This window comes from Silene latifolia, chromosome 9, assembly GCF_048544455.1.
Source record: "Silene latifolia isolate original U9 population chromosome 9, ASM4854445v1, whole genome shotgun sequence".
Lineage (NCBI taxonomy): Eukaryota > Viridiplantae > Streptophyta > Magnoliopsida > Caryophyllales > Caryophyllaceae > Silene > Silene latifolia.
In genome coordinates, this window is record NC_133534.1 from 141,290,435 (window position 1) to 141,314,611 (window position 24,177).

Genomic DNA, 24,177 nt, shown 5'->3' on the forward strand with positions numbered 1-24,177 from the left:
AGGGTCACAATAAAATAAAGTCAATCTAGGTTCCAAGGTTACTTTGCTCGCTAGCTCGTCCATGTACCCCATATATGCATCACCTACCTGTCAATCGCATTTTATACAAATACGAAAGCCACAGTCAGTGGGGAGTAACTCCGAGTTCTCCCAGCCACGAAATGTCATAATTAATATAACATGTAAACATAAGAATATGAATATCAATAACACATAGCCTTAGCATATAGATGCTAGACGATCGTGCTTATCATGTGAACAACAATATAACACTACATAGTCCTAGCATGTGAATACTAGACCGACTCATGCTACACTATCATGTGAGTCACATAACATCCAGGAATCCAAACTCTATCAACCATAGCCGGCTTGCATCTCACCTTCTATGATTCATAGAATCATCAAACAAGAAAGGGCAATATATCAAAGACAGGCATAAGTTCTTAGTCCCGTCAATAGTCACTCTGTAACTCGAGTCTATACCACGACGTTGGGAAGGTAATCGAACCGGTATCTTGGCTCAGAGGTTCTATCAAAACATGGCCAAGACACAACACAACCCTAGCCTAAAATCTGCGCAGACCTAGACATGCGGATACACACCACCGCACCCAAGACCCACAATTTTTCTAAAACAAAGTGAGTACCCTAAGGAGTCCACCAAAGGGTTGGCTAGTACTTAAGCTGACCACTTACTCTCAAAATAAGTAACGAGGTCATGCCCCAACTTGGATATAAACCCACCAAGTCAAGAACACAGAGGCTATTAAGCAGTGAACATACACTCGTCAAAGACTATAATGACCTATCTATGATGAAGGCCGAAATACTCACCTAGGACCTAGTCCCAGCTTGAATACTTTAGCCCACACCACACAAGACAAGTAGGATACACATTATCAATCACCTAAACACTTAACAAACAACAGGCACAACATTAACTACTAATGTGACATTAATTCGTCGAGTAACTCGGAATAGTTACCTTACGCTAGCAAAGAGACAAGTAAGAACTTGAGAAAGCTTCTAAAACTTAAAATTACTCTTCCTCTTCAACCACATATGAGCCACCTAAAATAATTATGTGAAAGGACGATATTAACGAATTATCTTTATATAAAATATGAGACGGAAATTAATTTAATTATATTTTAAATAAACCAAACTAGCGTCAAAACAATTTATAGACACGGCTCAAAAGTTATTATGACAACCTCAAACTCGGCCTAACCACCAACTACACATGGACTCAAACTCGTGACTTAGCTAGGCCACTGCCTAGGCCACGACCATCAAACTCGCCTAAAAGCAAGCCATAAGGAGTCCGACACGACCACCACCCGACTACCCATAGCCACCCTTCACCCTACTTCATAACCTGACCCAAAAATCAGTCCAAAACAGAACCCAAAAGATGCCTAAGTTCGACCCCAACTCCATTCCTCAAATGCAAAGTGAAAACCCACGATGACAGCTCTCGTCCCTGCCCAAAACAGAATACCAATCGTCCCCTTAAGACTTTATTCTCGTGCCTAAAAACAGTCCTAGCTGAGCCAACTAAGTCAGCATTTAAAACGGTTTTAGAGCGGAAATCCACAAGTATAAAGCAACTCAAAAACAGTCCCTAAAGACTACAAAAATCGCCCCAACACAGAGTCCAAATTAGTCCAAAACAATCCCTACATGTCAGTATACACCGTCTCAACTATAAAACACACCAATTATCACCCAAAACAATCCATACATGTCAGCATACACTGTCTTAAATATACCACTTACTAACTAGCATCCCAAATGATCCCTAGGTCGGTATACACCGTCTCTCAATCATCTCCACATATCGTATACAACGTCTCCACTATACAACTGACTAATTAACATCCATAAGGATCCCTATATATAATTATACACCGTCTTAATTATAAAACAGACTAACCAGCATTCGAAATAAACATATTTTACAAGTAATATTGAGTAATCTATAATTGTTACCATTTTTCGATTAAACTAATCATTTATGACTAACAAATCTTCTACAAGACCGTCTATCTTAGCATCTACAACCGTCTTATAATAAATAAAGCTGAAATTATAAATTGGGTTTGTAAAAATACATGACGAAAATGAATGTTACTTACATCGGAATGACGAGAACGACGAGAGGAACGCTATGGAACAAAAATAGTTGAAAACGGATAAGGAACGAAGCACCGACGTCGATTAACAGATCAAATTTTGAAAAGGAAAGAAAAAAATCGCCAGAAGAAGAAAAAAGAACAGAGAAGAAGAAATGAGACGTGAGGAGATGAAAATGAGGCAGCAGCCTGCCAGCCTGCTATTTATTATACGTACGTTACTTCGTCGTTAAGAAACTTCGATAGTTATTAAAACCGTTTCGAGTTAATAAAATCGGTTTTTAGTAAAAGTTTCAGTAATAAAACGGAATCAAAAATAAATAAATTTAATGAGTGAAAATAAAATAAACTCAGCTAGTTAACGTAAATAATACAATATCAGCTTGAATCGGAATATTAGCGATTTTTACAAAACTAACGGATATTAATAAAAATTGCTAATTTAGTGCAATAAGCTCAAAATAGCTAATTGGACGGTTTTGTTCCCAAAATCCATCTCGGGTTCACTTAAAACAACTTTCATACGGACTCGTAAAGAAACGGAAATTATTAAATAAATAAACTCAACTAACTTCAATAAACTCGAACTAACTTTAAATAAACTTATTAATGATTATTAAAATTAACGTATCGAATTATGATGAAATTAATTAATTACCTGAACATATATATATATAAATCGTTAAATGATGTAATTAAATTCAAAATAGCAATTAAAAGAATTTTATCCAACTTAATAAAATACGGGGTGTTACAGATTTAGCCTCTTAATGCATTGGTGCGCTGGGGAGGAAAGTACCTTCTGTAAAAGGCTAATGCCAGAGATTTCAAGTCAGTTACACCATCAGCTTCTCTATCCAGATCTCTCAATCAATCTCGGGCGTCATCAGCCCAAGAAAAAGGAAAAAAAAATTATTTGACCCTATCTTTTGTCACCCCAGCAACTAAAGTAATGGCGGAGCAGTAATTGGTGAACAACTCCATATGCTTGCCCGAATCCTCACCTGCTATTCCCCTGAAGAGATTCTTGTCAACCAACTGAATGTAAGATGGATGAATTCCAAAGGTACCAGCAACTGTAGCTGAAAGTAGGAAACCCTTGGGTAAGGAATCTATAGTAGGTTCCGAGTGACTAGCAATGTTAGGCATTTTAGCAAATGAAATTGTAAGAATAGCAAGTATTTCAGTGCCCTCTTCTAGGATGGATCACCTGCAAAACAACTATAGCACTAGAGAAAAATATGAGAACTGTCTCAAGGAATAAATTACTTGAGACTAGAGACAAACTTGATATAAATCAAACAAAATAACACTATCTCCCCGGCAACGGCGCCAGAATTTGACACGGCTTCCGCCACCCTATTAAAAATAAAACCACCCGGTCTGTACAAAATGTAGTAGAGGCAGTCGGGTATCGTATCCACAGGGAGATGGGAATTCTGTATGCTAAACTAAGTCTGCCTAGGTAACCGTTTATTTGGGGGTTTATTGTTTGATTCTAAACTACGAAGATATAGAGAAAAGGAACAGTAAGGAAACAAGCAATAAGTTCTAATGAAATTACCAGAAAGAGAGAAACAGCTAGGACAGTCGGTTCACCATGGTTTTCTAGGGATCCAATCTAGGGTCAAAGGTCGGCAAAAACTCGGTCTGCAGGATAGTGAAAAGGTCCTTCCGGTCCGCTATTCGCCCTAAAACTTTACTAACATAGCTTCCGCCCTCATTAGAATGACCTAATGTTCACTACGGGTCTTACCCCTCCCAATCTTCCGATCTAGGTCAAGGTGTACCGAATCAACTTGCTAAATGCGTTGACTCAAGAAGCTAATTGCTATTAATTGCGGTGATTAACAACACAAACCTAATTCTAGCCAAGCCTAATCACCTAATCTAAACCTCCCTGTAGATACCCAGTATCTGCTGAGACTCCAACAAACACCCGATGATTATCGGACTATAACATGTTTTGGAATCGCGGCTTTTGATCGAAAGTTTGTGTACAACTTTACTTCGGAAAACTTAAAATGATTTCGAAAATAAAATATTTCAAAACATTTCAAAAATACCTGGAGTGTTTAATGCACGACGACGGGGTCGCAATGACACTAACTAGAGTCAAAACCGACACCGGACCAAAAACCGACTCAAAAATTCAAATCCCGACTCCAACAACGAGTCAAACAGAGTCAATCACCAAAAACAAAACATTTCAAATCTTCTACCTTAAGTTTTCCTGGATTCATGTTGGTCAAGTACCAAACATGCGACTACAAAACCTAGGATAGAACAAATCATGATTGCGTTTGTTGTGAAAGTGACAACACAACTCGAAGAACCGCGACGTGGCTCGCGCCTCTTTGAGCAGCCTAAGTGGCCACGTCGCTCAAAACTCACACAACCACTCATTCTCCTATAAATACCCCTCAAATGCCACCCATTTGAGACTTACGCGAGTGTCCGCCCCCTCTTTTCTCCCTTAAAATACCTGACTCGACTTCTTAAGTCACAACCCGACGCGTATTTACGACCTACCGATCGTAAATACAAGCCTTACACATTGTTTGGTACCGTCATCGTGCATTAAATCACTTGACCGACCACTTCGACCACTACACCGTCACTAACATTAAAACACTCTTTTTACTTACCAAAACGGTTTTAAACCGAGTTTTTTCCGACCAAACGAGTTGTTACACTTACGCCGGTCACTCGCCATAACCAAACATGTAAGTATGAGGGTGTAAAAATCCTCTTTCATTATGTTTTCATTTGTTTCATGTCTATAACATGCTAAAACGTGCATAACATGAACCAAAACTTGAAATAAACGAGCCAAAACTGATTTTTGGTCTGAGGCAGAAGCCCCTTAGGTCGCCAGCTTACCCGCGCCTAAATGGGGTGTTCAGACCAGAGATCAACCGTGTTTGTTCTCGTCATTTCCCTTTAATTCGTTTTCATATTTGTAATCGGTTTTTACCATTCCAAATATTTTCGAACCCTTTTTATTTCATTTGTTTTAACCATAAAACATTTTTCACCCTTGGTTCCTCATACCATGACGGTTAAATCCGTGTTTCGGTGATAATATTTGGTTAATGACATTTAAAAGGTATTTTAAAACCTTTTATTTCATTTCTTTACATTTTCAAACAAACATATTAGTCCCCAACACAAAGTCATCCTTGGTTCTACATACCATGCCGGATTTTAACCCGGGTACGATGATGAGTATCGACTAATAACATTCAAATGGACTCAAAACAATTAGTCCATAATTATTTTCAAAACTATTTATGTCAAGTTTGTCAAATAGAACCCGACACCGAATATTATCAAAATAATGATAATTATTCGAGTCTAGTTCTTCAAATCAACAAACGCGGTCTAAACGACCCCTTCAAATCAAACCGGGTTCAAATACCCATTTTCAACCCGTTTTATAACGTTTTCTAAAAGGTCAGAACACGGCACATAAACCGTGGGCTAACCCGCGCCTAAACAGGCTCTCCATTTCTCATTTTCAAAACCAGAGGGAGGCCTCTTACACCGCCGGCTAGCTCGCGCCTCATATAGCCGTCTGGTATAGGGCCTATTTCTTTCCAGCATTAGTCTAGGACGATCCCGACTCCGGTTAGCCTGGATATAGGACGGATCAGATGACTATTTGATTATTCAAAACCATGTTTGCAAAATGCCTTACTAAGACAAATGGATCATGTTATACACCCTAAACCTAATACGGTAAATGGATGTTTAATTTCCGTCTTGCATGCAAATCAATCATTAATCCAACTCGACATCTTATACTTGATACTTGGATTAAATCAACCGACTTAGAAAGCTCTCACATGTTAGGTTTAAATTATTGAATGCGCATTCATGCATTTAAACCGTTTTGTTAACTTTTGCATTCAACCAACCAAGACCGATCAGTAGAGGCCGCTAATGCGGGCGGGATTGGGTGTCTGATTAAAGAGCTTCCCCATACGTACCTTCACCTCTTACTCAGAAACTTTGGATAGTGGACGACCTTATCCAGGGCGTACGAGAGTCATTCTAGAGATAGGATGCTAAAGAGGGACGATTTCCTCATCTTTAGTACCTATGTCAAACGTTGCTTTGTGCTTCGATTTGACCGAGGTATAAAGTGGAATTCGAACGGGTTCCAAGCATCCCACAAATGCTTGGTGGTGACTCCGAACATCTCTAATCGTTTCGAGACCCTTACCGAGACGAAACCGACCGATCTAAAAACGATCCGGTCGAAAGCATTTTTACGCCGCCGAGCGTGGCTTTCAAAAAGGCCGCTGCAATTGTCCACAGATCGGCTGGGCATACGCAAGTGGGCCCATGTCCATAGATTGGCGACTCCGCTGGGGAAAAATAGGACACTTACGTCTTTGTGATCCCTAGATAGTGAGACTCGAACGAGGTCTTGGTTGGAATGCATTAATTGACATTACGGTCACGGTCGGGTCCCTTGTCCGGGCCCACAACCTAACCCTTTTCGACCAATTGGCTCGTCTCGTCGGCGTGAGTTTTCTCATCCCCACATTTCGAATCCCGATTGCGTCAAGCGTACCATTGACGTTACACCTTTCTGTTTCGTCAAAGAGCTTTCATCACTTTCGAGCACGAGGCTAGGGCACCCTCCTTACACATTTTGTTTGGATTGGTATCCCTCTCGCAAATCGGGGTTTGATTTCTTGGTGTGTAACCCACCCTTTTAAGCCAAAACCCGAGTCAGCATGATGCATAATATAATGAACTACGAGTGCTTCTGTGCTACTTGATCATAAGTCCTTCCGTGTCATTTTCAAACTTTCAAAATCACCTTTTTGCGCCGTTATAATGGTCGTTTCAAACCTCGGTCTTTCGCCGACCGTTGCACGCCTTTCTAGGCCTTCGTTAACGATTTTCAAACCCGGTTTTTATAACCATTTCAATACGCCTTTCTAGGCCGTCGTAATGACGATTTTCAAACCCTTTTTTTAAAACCATTTCAACACGCCTTTCTAGGCCGTCGTAATGACGGTTTTCAACCCCGGTTTTTATAACCATTTCAACACGCCTTTCTAGGCCATCGTAATGACGATTTTAAAACCCGGTTTTTATAACCATTTCAACACGCCTTTCTAGGCCGTCGTAATAACGATTTTCAAACCCGGTTTTTATAACCATTTCAACACGCCTTTCTAGGCCGTCATAATGTTGATTTTCAAAACCGGTTTTTACAACCATTTCAAATCACCTTTTTACGCCGTTATAATCGCCGCGTCTAGACACGGATTTTAACCCGTTTCCCGCCGACAATGGCTCTTTCAAAACCCGAGAAAAGTACACACCCTTTTCTCGAGACACTTGCGAGATCCCGAGGACCATACACCGTCCTCGAGACCTCTTCAAACATTTCAAACCCGATTTTCAAAACATACAATTTTGAATTTCAAAACCGTCTTGGGAAACGATGCACTTTTTTCCGAGCCGACTCAAACCCAAACCGTCTTTTGCAAATAAACTTAAGACGACCCCTTTCAACTGGTCGACTTGCGGAGATTTGTATCTTCGAAAGCCGTCCATTAAAGCGACAAATGAATCTTTTTGAAAATTTCTATTTTCGAAAACTTCAGTCCACCATTCCAATTCCGCCTCGTGTCTATCGAGTCAAAGCAAACGTACTTATGGGTCTTTACTTATGAGTCGTCTTACCAAGAGACCCGTCCAATGACGTCACGTCGTCATGTTGGACTCGTGTCAAAAGTTCGGTCAACACCGTCACGTCATGAATCGAGTCAGCACCGAGGGACCACACACGGTCACCCCCGTCTTGTTGATTGTGATCTTTGTCTCGTCCTTTGTGTTGTCTGCGTTCAGTCTTGGAACCGTGTCGAATTGAGTTGTAATGTGAGCCGTTTTTCTACCTCAGAGCCACGGCCCCGTCTTCAGCTTCGTCCAACAACAACAATGACAACAACAGAGACGTCACAACTGATCAGCTAGCCAGCCTACTTACCGCTCGTAAGGTCACCCTGGATCGCGTCGAGACCCGTATCGACGCCCTGGAGAACAAGGAAACTTGGGAACATAATACCCCACCTCTGACTGAAACTGGGAAGAGGTTGAAGCTCTTGGAAGAACAGCTCCTAGCCCGGGGTAACAATATCCATCTTGAGAACAACCGAAGGTTCGAACCTATTGGGGATCAATTACCTGACAACTTCACCCTGACTGATATGCCTAAGTTCAAAGGAGTGGAGGACCCACTCAACCATATCCGTGCTTTCAAGGACTACATGGCCATTAAAGGGGTCAAACAATAACTTTTTACCCGGATCTTCTCATCCGCTTTAGAACCGATCCCTCGCCAATGGTACTACTCCCTTGATCCGAAAAACCTTACTACTTGGGATGAGATCGCCGTTGAGTTCGCCAAACAGTATGCCGACAATGTCGAGATCCAAGCCAATACCCGTACTCTCGAAGTGCTAACCCAGAACGACAAGGAGAGGTTCACTGAGTTCCTAACCCGTTGGAGGAGGGTGAGTACTCAATTGGTCAGTAAGCCGAGTGAATCAACTTTGGTAGAAAAGTTTGTCAACAATCTCCGCCCAGTTTATGCCAACCTACTGAGGTATCAGAATATCAAGACCTTCCAAGAGCTGCAGATACTTGGGACGTACATTGAGGACGACCTCCGAAAGGGTGTCTTAGCCAAGACCACTGGCATAGGTTACCAGGGATTCACCTCAACCGGATCTCGCCCTTACGGCCAGACGAACAAGATTGATCAGGTTAACCTCGTCTAACCATCTGCTAAGAGAACTGAGCGCCCCCAGAGAGTGTTTACCAACATAGGGTCGACTTACGCAAGTGCCCTATAGACCCAATGTAAAATACCACAACACCTTAGCCGGGATCCCTTCCTTATCCTTATAACGTCACTCCAAACATTTAGGGCAATTGGTTAAGTTTTGATATAATTTCCGATACAATATGCAATCATTTGGACATGCATGTATTTTCTCATATTTCATACCCACCCCTCTTATTAATTTTTTCGCCTCATATGTCTTAACAGGTAGAACATTACCATCAGGAAGCAACTCCTTTATCAAGGCTAAAAAACTAGTGAAACACGTGTCACTCACCCCATTTGCCCCCTTGATATTATACAACTTCACCACAGCCGACATTTTTGTGAACTTACAACCAGGATACAGAGGTGCTTCAGACTCACACAACTTCTCATACATGTTGTTAAGGTCATCCCAATTACTAGTGTCATCACCTACATCTTCAAAAGCAATGGACTCATCTGCATATAGGTCGAGTCGGAACGGTAGATTACTGTGATGATTTTGCACTATAACTTGTCATTTCACTTAAGCCTTGCATCAGATTGGTAGTTATTAGCTTTGTCATGTGCATTGTCTACGAGTTAATGTTAAAAATACAGCTGACCATATAGACTTGACCTGAAAAATTGGCAAACTACTCCAAAATTTCTTAGTTATTAGAGCCGTATAACTGGTTTCATATGACCAGATGATGTAGGAATTGAGAGTAGTATACTCCTTGCATAACATGTTCATCATTTTGCACTTTCATGAAATTCGATTGCTTTTTGCTTGCATACATTCGGGTTTGTGGTTGGTGTCACATGAAGGGAGGTGCTTGCAATTTTTCCCTTTCTTCTATTTTCACCCATTTAGCTCCACATTAGCCAAACTTAGCCTTTTAACCCATTAACTACACCCAAATTAAGCCTGCCTGTCAAGCTAGTTTAGTGTATTTTTGTGGTATATTTATCATTGATGAGAGTTGGTTCGTTCTAATTCATATGGAGTTGGTAGAAAATAAAAGAAAGGAGGATTTGTTGAAAAAAGTTGTGAAAAAATGAAATGAAAAAAAAAGAAAAGAAAAGAAAAGATGTGGGCAGGAAAATGAGAAAAGCATGGAAAAGAAAAAAAAAAGAAAAAGAAAAAGAATAGACCGTATAAAAAAGGGAAGTTTGTGACGGTCTTACTCCTATGTTTTATTTATATCATTTGAGGAGTTGTTGTTTTTGGTTAGTGAGTTTTGTGCCAAAGAAGGGCATTTGTGCTTAAATTTCTAATCGGCTGAGAATTGGATGTTCTTATATGGTATTGTTTAGGTGCTAGCTTGACACTCTACCTCCGCATATCCCATAACTGTTTTGCCTTTTCTTACCCGTTGCCTCACTCTCCTATGACATTTGTAAGCCCTCGGCTGTGACGGACACTGTTTGGTTGGAATGTATGTATGGTGATTAGAATCGTCTATTATTTTTGTTCCATGCATGTTTATGTGGGTCGTAGTTTAGGTGAGTGACTTATTTCTCTTCTTCTCTTACACATTTAGATTCACCCTTTGCTTCATGAGAGAAGAGTGACCCGTGAGAGTCCGATTTTAATAGTCATGCAAGGTCGAGAGTTCAGCTTAATTATAGACATCATACAACTCGTTTGCGCTTGACTGTTGTAGCTATAATTGTTAGTTTTGATTGCATTAAACGGTTTAAGTGGACAAGTTATAGCTAGCTCTGAGTTTTCTTATCCGTTCCATTAGTTTGCATTTAGTTTACTCGAGGACGAGTAAAGGTTCGGTTTGGGGAGACTTGATACGTGCAATTTATATAGTCTTTTTAGCCTCTTATTGCACGCATTTCTATATCATTTTCATTGCTTTGTATTGCAAAATGCCCCGAATTGGCTACTTTGGTTTGTTTTGTCTCATTTGCAGGAATGGACCTCAAAGAAGTAGAATCGTGCCTTATACGTTCCTCCTAGCATGCATTTTAGGGAGATAAAGATTTAGAGCAGAATACCGTACCTCGGGAAGCGTGAAGGAGGTCCTTGGAAGCTAACCAAATGTTGTTCGAGCTGTTTTCAGTGGCAAGTTAGTCGATCGAGGTCTTCTGTGGTCGATCGAGTGGTTTTGGCGGTTGCTGGTGTTCGATCGAGTCCCTGTTGTACTCGATCGAAGAGGGTTGTTTTGGAAGCTTTCGATCGAAGGCCAAGTTTGTTCGATCGAAGGGAATGGCTGAAGAATCACTCGATCGAGAGGAATGAAATGCCTCGATCAAGTGGTTTATTTATTTACTCGGGATTTTTGATCCGTGTTTAGGTTTATTTTAGTTAATAATCCCTTCCCTATATAAGGGAAGACGTCATTAGGTTAATAAACACATCTTATCACACATTACTCTACTCTTAATTCCTCTTCTAAATTTTGCTGGAAATTGTTCTCTGCCTCTTTAATTTCCGGATCTAGGTTTTGTAATCTTTCTCTACTCTTTAATCTCAATTTAATCCATTGTTTGCTTTTAATTATTGTTCTCTTGTTTTAATTGTCTTTGTTGATTAATTTATGCTTCATCCTTTTTATTCGTTTATCATGTCTCTTATTAGCATATTTAATTTTGTTATCCTTTTTAATATCAATAGCATGAGTAGCTAAACCCCCTTATGTTAGGATTAGGGGAGCCATGGTAGAGAATTGATGAGGTCATGAATAGGCTAGACGATTGATTGTGAGAATTATGTGTTTAGCAATATAACTGTAATAAGTTTAGTTGAGTGCACGCTTCTAAACCCTTTAATTTGGTTAAATTCAATCCTAGATCGGAAGATTGGAATGAACAGACCTCCTATGAACAGTAGAATACCCTAATGAGGGCGAAAGTTAAGTTAGTTGTAATCTAGGGTGGATAGCGGACCGGAAGGACCTTTCCCTTGCCCTTCTCACAGTAGATCGTCTGAACTGTTTACGATAGAGTTAGTGAACTGCCATGGTGAACCGAATTCCTGACATATCCTTCTTTATCTGATCACACACTTTGCCTTTCTTGCCTTTACTACTCTTTAGCCTTATTTCTCTTGCCTTAATCTTCATTAGTTTAGAAATCAACTTTAAAACCCCCATTTGTTACTAGACAGACGTAATTAGCAGATAGATACATTAGCCGCCCTGTGAAGATCGACCCTACTTCAGCTAACTTCTGTTACTTGTTCTAGGTAATTATTTTTGATACTAAAACGACGGTATCACACTTCAAAGTGTAAATAGGGCGAATATCTTGCTCTATTCATAATCCTTTTCCAGGAAAAATTCATGAATTAACTTGCTTTGAATACAAGATTCGCATACACCAAAAGATTCCCAATCAAATAGTTTGGGAGACTAGTCAAAACTAGTTTCTAAATGTGATTTTCATTCGAAAATTGAAAAAAGATTGGAGTCACCAACTTGAGTGTTGTAAATATGACATTTATTTCTAGTTTGAATATAATTACCTTGATTTTTATGGTCTCACCATAAACTTAATCGTGGTATGTAAGGGCACAACGCTTGTTTTAATTGCATAATAGTGAAACCGCTTTGCTTTTATACAAAAACATGAATTATATTCTTATTTAGAGTTAGTGTACATCATAACAATTATTGAGGTACATTTCTAAATACAAAACTAAAATGAGTACATTACAACATTCATATGTTCATGGATGAAATGACAACTACCCTAGTTCCATTCATGCAAATTCCTGAACTTATTTTGCTAGTCGTCACACGATAATGCCAAATATTATTATGAAATCCACAAATTTTTATCAAATGCTCATGATGTGGTAATTAGCATGAATGCAATGTCAATGTGATGAGACGTGATGTCGTCGGGTCGCATCCAATCAAACACATTTATAATACTCAACAAACAACTAGTTAGCGGTAAGTCGAGGTCGATCCATGGGACGGTGTGCTTTGGGTTCTAAGTCTATCTATCTCAATTTATGCTAGTGTCACAATTTGTTTGGGTTTGTAGTTGTGTCCTAGGCTAATTAATACAAGCAATAAAAGGAAAGATGTAAATAAATGATTGAAAGTGCTAGGATATCATGGGGTCATAGGGGATTCATGGTGTTGATCATACAAACATGTTTACAAAGTTGCAAGTAATTAATGTCGTGGAGAAACCGAGTTGGTTTATGTCTTACGGTTCATAGGAAGGGTTGGGTCCCGGAGCCGAATCGATTAGATTGTACAACACCTGCAAGTCGACTTACTTTCCTCCTATTCAACTTCTATGCATGGTCTAACAAGACTCGAGTTGATTTATATCTTACAAGACAAGTTGAGTAGATAAGAGATGGTTGTAAATGCAAGGATTCATAGGCTTAGCATTTCATCAAACATAACATGTGCATAAAGTTGACATCACAACAAGCAAGCAATTTAATCATGTGAACATATTAGATTAAGCATGAATCAATCCCATGTTGGTTTCCCTTAATTGCCCACTAATCCTAGCTAAGAGATTACTCACTCATGATCAAGTTTAACATGTTAATAAGGTTGTCAATCATACTAACAAAACCAAACATGATGAACAAGTAATAAAGATTAACAATAATTAAAACCAGGATTAAGAGAATTATACCTATAGAGTTTCCAAAATAATAATGCAAAGAATAATAGAAGAACTTGATGATTGATGGAAGGTTGTCAATCTCCCAATAATAACCCAATTAACTTCAATTACCCAATAATAAACTTGAACAATAATTATGGAAAGATTAATGTGAGATTTGTGGAAAGATTAAAGAGTAGTCTATTCTAATCTACTCCTAATCTAATCTAATCTAATCTAAAGAAGGATTTTCTACTCTAAAAACTTGATAAAAGGATCCCCCTTTGATTATTTACAAGTGGGGTATTTGTAGTAGAAATTAGGTGGATGCATTAGGGTTAACTAAGGGCTAAACTAGTAATTACACTTTTTAGATTGAGCAGGGAGGAGCCGGTATTTTTCGAAGGAAGGGCTTCTTTCTTTGTAGCTTGGAGAAGACGAAATTGTGCTGTGAAGGAATCCGGGCGGACTGGTGTCGGGACTGGCGGATTGTAGCAGGGGAAGACGGGCGTCTTAAGGAGAATCCGGGCGGATTCTGGTGGCTGCTAACCCAGGCGTCTTTGAAGGAAGACGCACGGATTCTCGTGCTGGGGACGGGCGGATTGTGGAGAAACCGCACGGATTGTAGCTCAGCATTGTTTCTTCTTCTTTTCTTCCTTTTTCTTCATAAAATCCTTGGGGATTTCCTCGGGGATGCAAGGATCCTTTCTCAACATTGCTCATCTACTATAATATGTACAAAGGCCTTCTAATCTTGTCTTTCCTTGATACTTGGTCATTGAATTCAATCAATTTAGTCTCGTTTTGCCATGAAAATGCAAGATTTGCACTCCTTTCCTACCAAGGGATCAAAATCTCAAAGGATATGCAAAACAAAGAGCTAAAGACAATAAATGACCCAAATATGCACTAAAAAGCATGGGAACAAGGCTAATTCGGGGGCTAAATATGCGCTAATTATGGTCACATCACAATGTCATAGATATTGAAGGAGGAATATGTTGGAGTCACACGACCTACTTCCTTGATCTTTACTTATTGGGTTTTTTTTTAGTGTCTTAACATTTTCTCTTTCGAGCCTAGTACTATCTTTAACAATTAAGATAGACACTTACTTCTTATTGCTCCCACACTGACTTCATAAATTTCTACTTGATGAAGACTTATCTTCATATAAATTCCTAGTTAATCCTTCACAAGGATGAACTCTATTTTGATATTTGGTTAATCAAAATTTCTAAAAAATTAATTTACCAATTTAACATTGCCATGTTCTTAACAACTTATGTGCTTGGTGACAAGTGTTTAGGTTGAGCAATAAGACTTTTGAACCATGGATGCATAGAAGATTTAATCAAAACATATTTTGACCAATCATTACCTCTAGTCATATTTCTTCACATGAAATCATACATAGGTATGTTAGGAATTTAAGATGCTAATCTTATATGACATAGGACAACTCCTATGGAGTTCAATGGAATAGAACGATTTCTTTGGAGCTAGTCCACAATTTATGATACGGTTCATTTTAGAAAGAGATTCTTTGTCGTTAGCAATAGTGCTTTAGCGGAGACTCGTGTTACAATCGAATGATATCGCATATGAGTAGGAGTAATGAAATAGAACAACATTAAAAAACAACGAAATAGTGGGAAAATACAACATTCATCGTTATAATACTTGTAAATATTAATACAAGTATAACATTTATATAGTGACCTTTACCCAACTATAATAAATGATTCCGAGATCCAAAATTCATATTAACTTGGATGTGAGCCTACGAGCCCTCTACATCTTTACTAATATAACTTGGTGGGTTAACCCTCTTAACTGATTCTACAATTAGAACTCTCGGTCGATGATTTTACATTAAATTCATCTTTAACCCGAACCTATTGCGGCTACGGTCGCAAAATACCTTAGTTGAAATCAACCAAACTTTCAAAGTGTAATAAATACTTATTACCCCACTTACCCAACGTTAATAGAAGCACCCCGAAAAATCGTATTGTACCCCTTATGAAATTGAGATTCATGGGCTCCTACTATTTGGTAAGGCTAAGTCTCAATCTTTTAAAAGTAAAGGTCTTGTCAATTTATTATCTAGCAATTTTAAGTGAGCTAAAAATCGAATTATCGATAATTATAATTGACACGGTCGAAGACTCGATATGATATGCATGTGTTGTTATGGCGATTTGGCAATGCATGCAACATATTAAAAGAAATGCAAAGCAAATAATAATTTCCTAGTATGGCCTTCCTAAAATAGAAAATCAAATAATCTATTACAAATTTGGAAACCAACTCCATTGGTCCCTTGAATCTTCAAGTGGCACGCTTCCCAAGGTAACACCGTCTTGATTGGAACGCCTTTCCGATTTCCACCGTCTTGAAGGAACCTCGGAATTACAAATAATAATAAAATACATAGCTATTCCTATTATACATTTGTAATATGAAAAAATAGTAAAAATAAAAGTGATACGAGATCACATTAAATTACAACCGAATTGGTAATCCCTTACATTACGGGTAATACCAATTAAAAACTAATGTCATACTAAGATAAAATTACATAAATAAAATTATGACATTCATCAATAAAAATGCAGCATAATTATATGTGTCTAACATGCCAAATTAATGTGCCAAATCGCCCTACTTAAACCTCATATCTTATATAATCCTGTTTTATGGAAATGCGTGATAATAACTTATTAAAATCACAAATCAATACATAAATCAAATTTAAGCTCAAGTTAATTATCCTAGCTCTTTTAGGGCTCAAAAATTAGTATTTACTCAATTTTTGACAATAATTCAACTTGGTTTTGTATTATTGCTTATTAAACTTCTTTTAACCATAACAATTATGAAATAATTCCCAATAAATCATACAAATTTGGAAAAATTCGAAATCACATTTTTGTTAATACTGGCATATTATCAAGATTCCAAATACTCGATAAAATTTGCCCACAAAATATTTATAATTTATTTAATTAATAAATCGTATAAAACATAACTTTTACCATTTAATTCCAAATTAAACATAAAAATTATGGAAAACTCAAAATCAAAATTTTGAACATTCTTAAAAACATTCCAGAACTTGGAAATGGCAAAATTTCAACCAAAAATTTCGAATTAATTTTTATGACTAAAGTTGCCCTTTTATCGATTTTATCACATAAAAATCAATAATCATATTAAATCAATCAAAATTAATCATAAAACTTTAGATCTGATGTTCATATCATATATACAACATTAGGGAAAAATTTCATGCCATAAAATTCATTTTAGCTATTTTTGCTAAAAATAGTCACTATTTAAATCATTTTAACCATTAAAAATATAAATCATGCATAATAAATCACATTTATCACAAAGTTTACATACAATATTTAAAATATGCATGTGACATCATATTAAAATTTCATGGCCTGTTTCGAAGTTTAACTATTTTTAGTCATTTAACCTCCATTTATACCATTTTTATCACATAAAAATTATAAAACATGCAACACTAATCACAATGATCCCAAATTTTACATAAAATATGCAAATATGCATGTGAGTTTATACTAAAAAAATCACGGCCAATAGTGAAGTTTAACTATTTTTAGTAAATAAAAGTTCATTTTACTCAATAAAATGTAATTATTTCACTAAAAGTCATTAAAATAAGCAATAATCATCCATAAATCATCAATATGACCTAAAAACATTTTAGGACCAGAATATATAACATGCATTATGATTTCGTGGCTTTATCTAATAAATCACAAATTATCAGTTTTAATTAAGTTACATTTAACTCGAAAAAACCAAACCGCTTATGCATGCAACACCAAAGCTCTTGATGCCAATTGTTAGGTTCATATACCCCTTATTAGACTCATCTAATTCATTTTATAAATTACTCATTAATTTATATCTTGGATCTAGTTGCATACATAACTAACTAAGATATGAAAAGGAAGATAATGTCCCTTACATTATATTTGGTTCGAAATATGGGCACAAACAAGGACACCTTCCTTGTTTGTTCTTGAGCTTAAGTGTAATGGATGATCCTCCAAAATCCCAAATATAGAGATCCTCCTCTTGTTGCACCCAAAACAAAACCCTTAAACTAATATATTAACTATCTAGATTAATATACTAGTATCCTTAAAATAATTCTAATAGTATCTTTATTATTACACTAGTAATCTTATATATTGATATTAGAATAAAGATGAACAATATTATGTGAGATCTAAAACTATTTTAGAGAAATAAAGAGAAGCATTTTAGAGAGAATAAGAAGTAAAATGCATGAATGAAAATAATAGAGAACAATTCTCTATATTGAAAGGGGGGGAGCCGGTTTGGTGGTGGTGGAAAGGCCAATGCATGGTCTTTTAACTTTTGCTTTTGTTCTTCACAAGAATATAGGTTTGCATGGCTAGTTAGAGTAGGAAATGATGATGTCTTTTTTATCATTTAAAATAAACATCCACTTACTTCTTATACCCTTCAATTTTCGGCCACTTTAGATAAACTGGACTTCCATTTTATTTTGTCAATTTGTCATTTGTCACACAATGTGTCACATGTAGCATGTAACATGTTATTAATTAATTTAATGCATATTTATCAAATAAATATCATTATATATATTAATTAAATTACACATAACAATTTTCTAGTAATTCACAATTACATGGTATAAAATGGGACACGTTAATATAATTCACAACATTTTGTAATTATAATTGACCATTCATTCACATCTCAATTGCTTCATAAACAATAATGAATTTTAGTAATAAAATCTTTTAATTACTAAAGTAAATCATATTTAATCAAATTACAATAAGATATAAATATTCTCACTCACAAATGAATTGTTCAAATTTAAGGAATTGCTTAACTTCTATTGATATACAATTAATCAACTAGTCTATTAAGGGAATTGTCCTATAGGTGGGATCTTAAGGGATCAACTGATCACCATCGTCAAACGACAGTAATGTTAAACTCTAGTTAGCCAATCATTACAAATTATTGTTGATCAGTTGACTATATGATGAATCATCCCTTATGTATTCTTATTATGAGATTTAATTATGATTTTTAATCATGTGATCGCACTATTGTTGAGGTCACAAACTCCAACATAATTAGAATAACTCGCGTTGTAGACCACCGTAAGGTTAGCCGTGACTGTGGACCACCAGGGTATGACCGGACTTCCGTTTTACCACCAGTGACCGGCGGGAATGGGAGTTTGAAGGGGTCGTTGTATGGGTGGTTTCTTATGCGGTTTACACGGGTTTTGGACCCTTTAATGTGCACGCCTTGACCTAGGGTTGGTAGGGTGGTTCCTGGGTGATGCGTCGACCTTGGTGGGTGGCTTTGGGTGGACCAAAGTGGTGGTTCGTGCGGTGGGTTGCCGGAATTGTGAGATAGGGCAAGTTTATTGTTTAAACACGATGGAATGGTTTTATACACGTTGCTTTGACTTGTTGGACTCGAACTGGGATTGGTTGGCTTGTGGGTGGTTAATCGACCACATTGGGCTGGTCGTGGGTGGTTGTTGTCAGGGTTTGTGCGACGGCTTCCCGGAAAAACGCGAAACAGGGGAGAGGTTATAAGGTTGTTGCTGTCGGCTTTTGGGGGGCTGTTCTGGGTTGTTGTGGTAGATGGTGGGACCACCATGGGTCAAGGGAGACCACGGTGGTGGACACGGGCTGCCATGGTGGTGGTAAGGGTGGTGAGTGTATGTTTGTGTTCGAGTTGTGTCAGGATTTGGAGGTCTGTTTAGGGCGTGGTTTTGTGGCCTGGTTAGGATGGTTCAGGGGTGGTTGGTTGTTGTCGGGATGCGCCATGTTGTGGGCTTGATATGGCAGGCGGTGGTGGAGTCATGGGTGGTCGATGGTGTCGGGAAAAGGGGGTTGAAGGAAGGGTGTGTACATGGTTGTCAACGTGTATGTAGTATGGGTGTGTGTGTTGATTTCACGTGCTTTTAGGGTTTGAGTGTGGGTTGACTTGTTTTTTTAAGACGGGTTTTTGCTTTGGGTGACTCGAGTTTGTCATTGAGTCGGGTTTTTAATATCGTAACCCTTTAATAATAATAATAATTAATTAATTTGAGTAATGAATATAATTTATAAATAATAATAGAAGGTAATAATTAATAATAGATGGAAATTATAATTTATGTTAGGTGAAGATTTATGAAGAAATTATAATCGGGTTCGGTTGCTTTATTATTGGATCGCTTTGAGCCGCTTAATTGGATATTGCTTGCCAAGTAGGATAGCTACTCAATCACTTTAATGATTACTTGGACAATGTTATATGATTGTTTAATTGAATTGTGTTGGATGAATTATGATTGTTGAATTGTTGGATTGAGATAACTATATCGAGATTAATTGTTTAATGACTACCTCAGCTCGTGACTGAGATGATTATATTGATTATTGGATTCCTCAGCTTCGTGTCTGAGATGGTAAGAAATTGTGTTGCTCAATTGTTTGCATTTTCATATCATGAGCACTTGCATTGGATACCTCAGAACTGGTTCTGCAGGACTTGTTTCTGGGATGATGAGAGTACCTCAACTTTGATTGGGATGATGAGACTACCCCGACCAGGGAATGGCGGGATGAACGCGAGCGTCGCAGGATTGATCGTGAGCATGAATTTTATTGCATTTGCATTTAATATTTTTCTTGTATCCATTTATTGTTGTTGTTTGTCTATTCCTACTTAACCTCGTGGTTGACCGTGTATTCGTGAACACCTGTGATGAACCATAATGGGGAGCAGATTTGACAGGTACTAACGATTAGCTGACTTGGGAGCTATGGGATGCGTGAGGGCTTGACCAGTCTACCTAGAAGTCTAGATTACATAGATTATTTAATCACTCATTTATTTCCGCTGCGAGTTATACTTTAATTTATATTAAGTTTTAGTTGGTTAAATAATAATAAACATGTAATTCACTAAAGTTTTAATTTAAAGTACTTTGGTGAGTTGGACTTTGTTATTCACTAACTCGGGAAACCGAGATGGTAACGCTCTCATTTACTTGGGATGTCTAGCTAAAGGCTCCTGAAGAAATGGGGGTGTTACACGATCGAGTCCAACCAGGCTAGATCGAGTACACACTGATTTCTTCATTTTTTCGTCTTTTTTTCTTATCCCGTGTTTTATCTTTGCTTATTTCTTTCTCGTCATCACTCAACTCCAAGTTACCCAACCCCTTAGTATACATGTAAGGGACCTCATCTTCATCAATGGGCGTCTCCAGACTTTGGTAAGTAGTACCGCTCGTCAGTTAAATAGCATTAACTTGTTCATGTGTTTGTTTACCTTGAGGAGGAAGATTGCCAGGCTGTTTTGAGAGATTTTGAACCGGCAATTGAACAACTTGAGTGTCTAAAATCTTGTTATGAGCTACAAGTTCGGCTATTTGAGCCTTCTGCTTTTATTGCATCATCAAAGTTTGTGGCAACAAGGCCTTCATCTCTGCCATTTCATTACTAGGAGCCTGCTGCAGAGGTTGCATCTGCTGAAATTGTTGATCTCCTTGGTTTTGCCTAACAAAATTCCCTTGTGGTTAGTTACCACAATTCTGGGGAATAATATAAGCATTTTTCTGCGGGGTTTGATTAAATACATATTGACTTCTTTCAGGGAAGAAGTTGGGGAGTACCTTGCTTAAATGATTGAAAAGCATGAACTTGTTCAATTGTACTCATACAGCTGGCCGGAGTATGGCCATCAATCCCACATCTTTCACAAGACACCTCCTGTTGAACCATCGTATGAACTATTTGCTGCTTTCCCAAGGACTATGATGTCTTCAATTCTGCTATTTGAGCAGTTAAGGCCTCCAACTGTGCAGCAATCGCACTATCTGAACCATTCCCTCTCGTACTTCCCCTTAGGTTACCATACTCAGTAGTGTGAGTAGCCATCTCATCTATCAACTTCTAGGCAGTATTATCATTAGTATTGTTTTGAAATCTCCCATTAGAAGAGGAGTCAAGTAAAGCTCTATGATTGTCATATAACCCATTATAGAATTGGTTGCAAAGGAACCAAATTTGAAAGCCATGGTGGGGAGCAGAATGAACCAACCTTTTGAAACGGACCCATGCCTCATTAAGGTCTTCAGTAGGACCTTGTTTAAAACTTGTAATCTGACTCTGTAGTGAATTAGTTTTCTGGGGTGGGAAATACCTCTTATAGAATGTAAGAGCTAAGGTATTCCAATCAGTAACACCATGAGCCTCCATGTCCAAGTCTCACAGCCATTCGGCCACCTCATCTCGCAAGGAAAAAGGAAAGAGAACCTACTTCTCTTGATCTTGAGTTACTCCAGCAGTCATTGGAATGAAGCAACAATAATCAGTAAACTTCTCCATATGCTCTCTGAGACAAAACACAAAAACAAACAAAACAAACTGAAAAATTCTTACCTCCCCGGCAACGGAGCCAAATTTGATAAGGCTAAAGTCGTATCACCTATATCAAAATAAACCTAAATTACTACTAACTAATAGCTAGCGGTAAGAAGGGTCGAATCCACAGGGAGGAGAGGTAATTGGTCTAGTTTGTTAATATTTATGTTCATTTTAAAGTAACTGTTTTCTTGAAGGATTGATCGATTAATTTCTATAAACTAATTGCAATAAAGTAAATAAGGCGAATTCAATAATAATAAAAAGTCTAGGGATCGAGTTCACTAGGTAGTTATCCGGGGGTGAGATTTAACTAATTAATAGAGCAATTCATGTTGTTAAAGATCATATGATCGGTCGATTCTAATATGTCCTTTAGATCTAACTTAACATGCGGTCGCTATAATTAAGTCAATTCTATCCAGTTATCGTAGCCTATTCTAGTCCTTAACCCAGTCGGTGAAAATCCTAGTTTGCAACACTAGTTAATTAATCCTGCAGTAATTAATCAACTAGATTCAAACCAATCCACTGAACAACAACAAGAAGCAATTTAACTATCAATTCACTAATTACCCCCTTCTGACAACCTAGATCCCTTTTCACCCTAGCTAAAGGAATTAGCTACGCATACTAGGAGAATTAACAACAATAATAATAATAAAAGACATAATTGAAAGCATGTAAAGATGAATAACAACCAATTGAATAAACTAGAACTTTGAATTAATAATAGCTGAGGAAAGATTAACAATACCGTAATTAAAGAATGCTTAGATCCAAAAATAATAGCAATTCCACTAAACTAAAGATTTTTAGGGGGTTTTTATTGTAATGTAGCGTAACTAGGTAAAATAAGACGCAAAAATATAATAGGGCATGATTTGAGTATTTATACTAAAAAAAAACCTATTTAGGAAACTTGCGCGAAAAGTCATAGATCAGTGTATACTCGATCGAGTACACCACCACTCGATCGAGTCTAAGAGGACTCGGTCGAGTACTCCTTGCTTCAGCACTTTTTTTCGTCTAATCTTCTTCAATTATCTTCCTTTACTCTAGATTTCCGTGCCTTACTTCGTGTATTCCTTCATGCCATCTCCGCGGTGCTATATTTCATTCTCTTGCTCCACAAATGCATCATTCCTGCATTAAACACCAAATAGCGGAAGTAAAAACATTCTAATATAAATGGCATATAAACAATGTAATTTAGCACGAAAACTATGAACCGTGTAGGGTATGGGTGCGGAAGCGTTTTGGTCGATATTTTGCATTTGCTCGTTGTAGATACCCGTATCCGTCGATATTGGAATTTATAGAGAACCCGACAAACACCCGATGATGATAGGACACATGTATTCTTTAGTTGTCATTGTCATTATTTGGAGCTCGTTTTACGAGGTAGAATGGGCGTCGTCGATGAAGTATTTTATTAATTTAAATGATATTTAAATTAATGTTTTTTTTAAGTGAGTTCATTTTATTAATTTAAATGATATTTAAATTAAAGTCTTTTTTAAGGTGATTTCAATTTAATTTATTTTATTTTGAATTTATTTTCCCAAGTTTATTTTATTGAAAATAAAATAAATATTTGATTTGAAAAATCATTTTATGAGTATATTTGGTTTGAAAAATCATTTATTTTAATGTGTTAATTGATTTGAAAAATCGATTTAAAAATCGAAAAGAACTCGTTTCAACCACACGTTTTTGAGCTCGATTTTAGCTCGGTTTTTGAGCCCGTTTTCTTTACGAGTTGGCACGAATATCGAGTACACTAACCAACCTAAGCCTCTACCCATCCACCCCTGTTCGAACCCCCATAACCACGGCCCAAATCATGCCCCAAATCACCCCCAACAGCCCGCAAAAACACCAAGCAGTCCCCCTGTTTTGCAGCTCAATCCCGAGCCCAAACCCCGCTCCAAATACCACCAAAACCCGTGCCCATTAACCCTAACCCATACCCTAATATCCTACCCATATTACCTTACCTTAATCACCAAGAAAACCCCCCAAACGAACCCTAGAAAACCCCCCAAAAGCTGCTGGACAGCAGCTATGCTCAGCCGAGCCCGTCTGCCTCTCCTCCCTTTTACCCTACTTTAACTCCTTATAAATACCCACC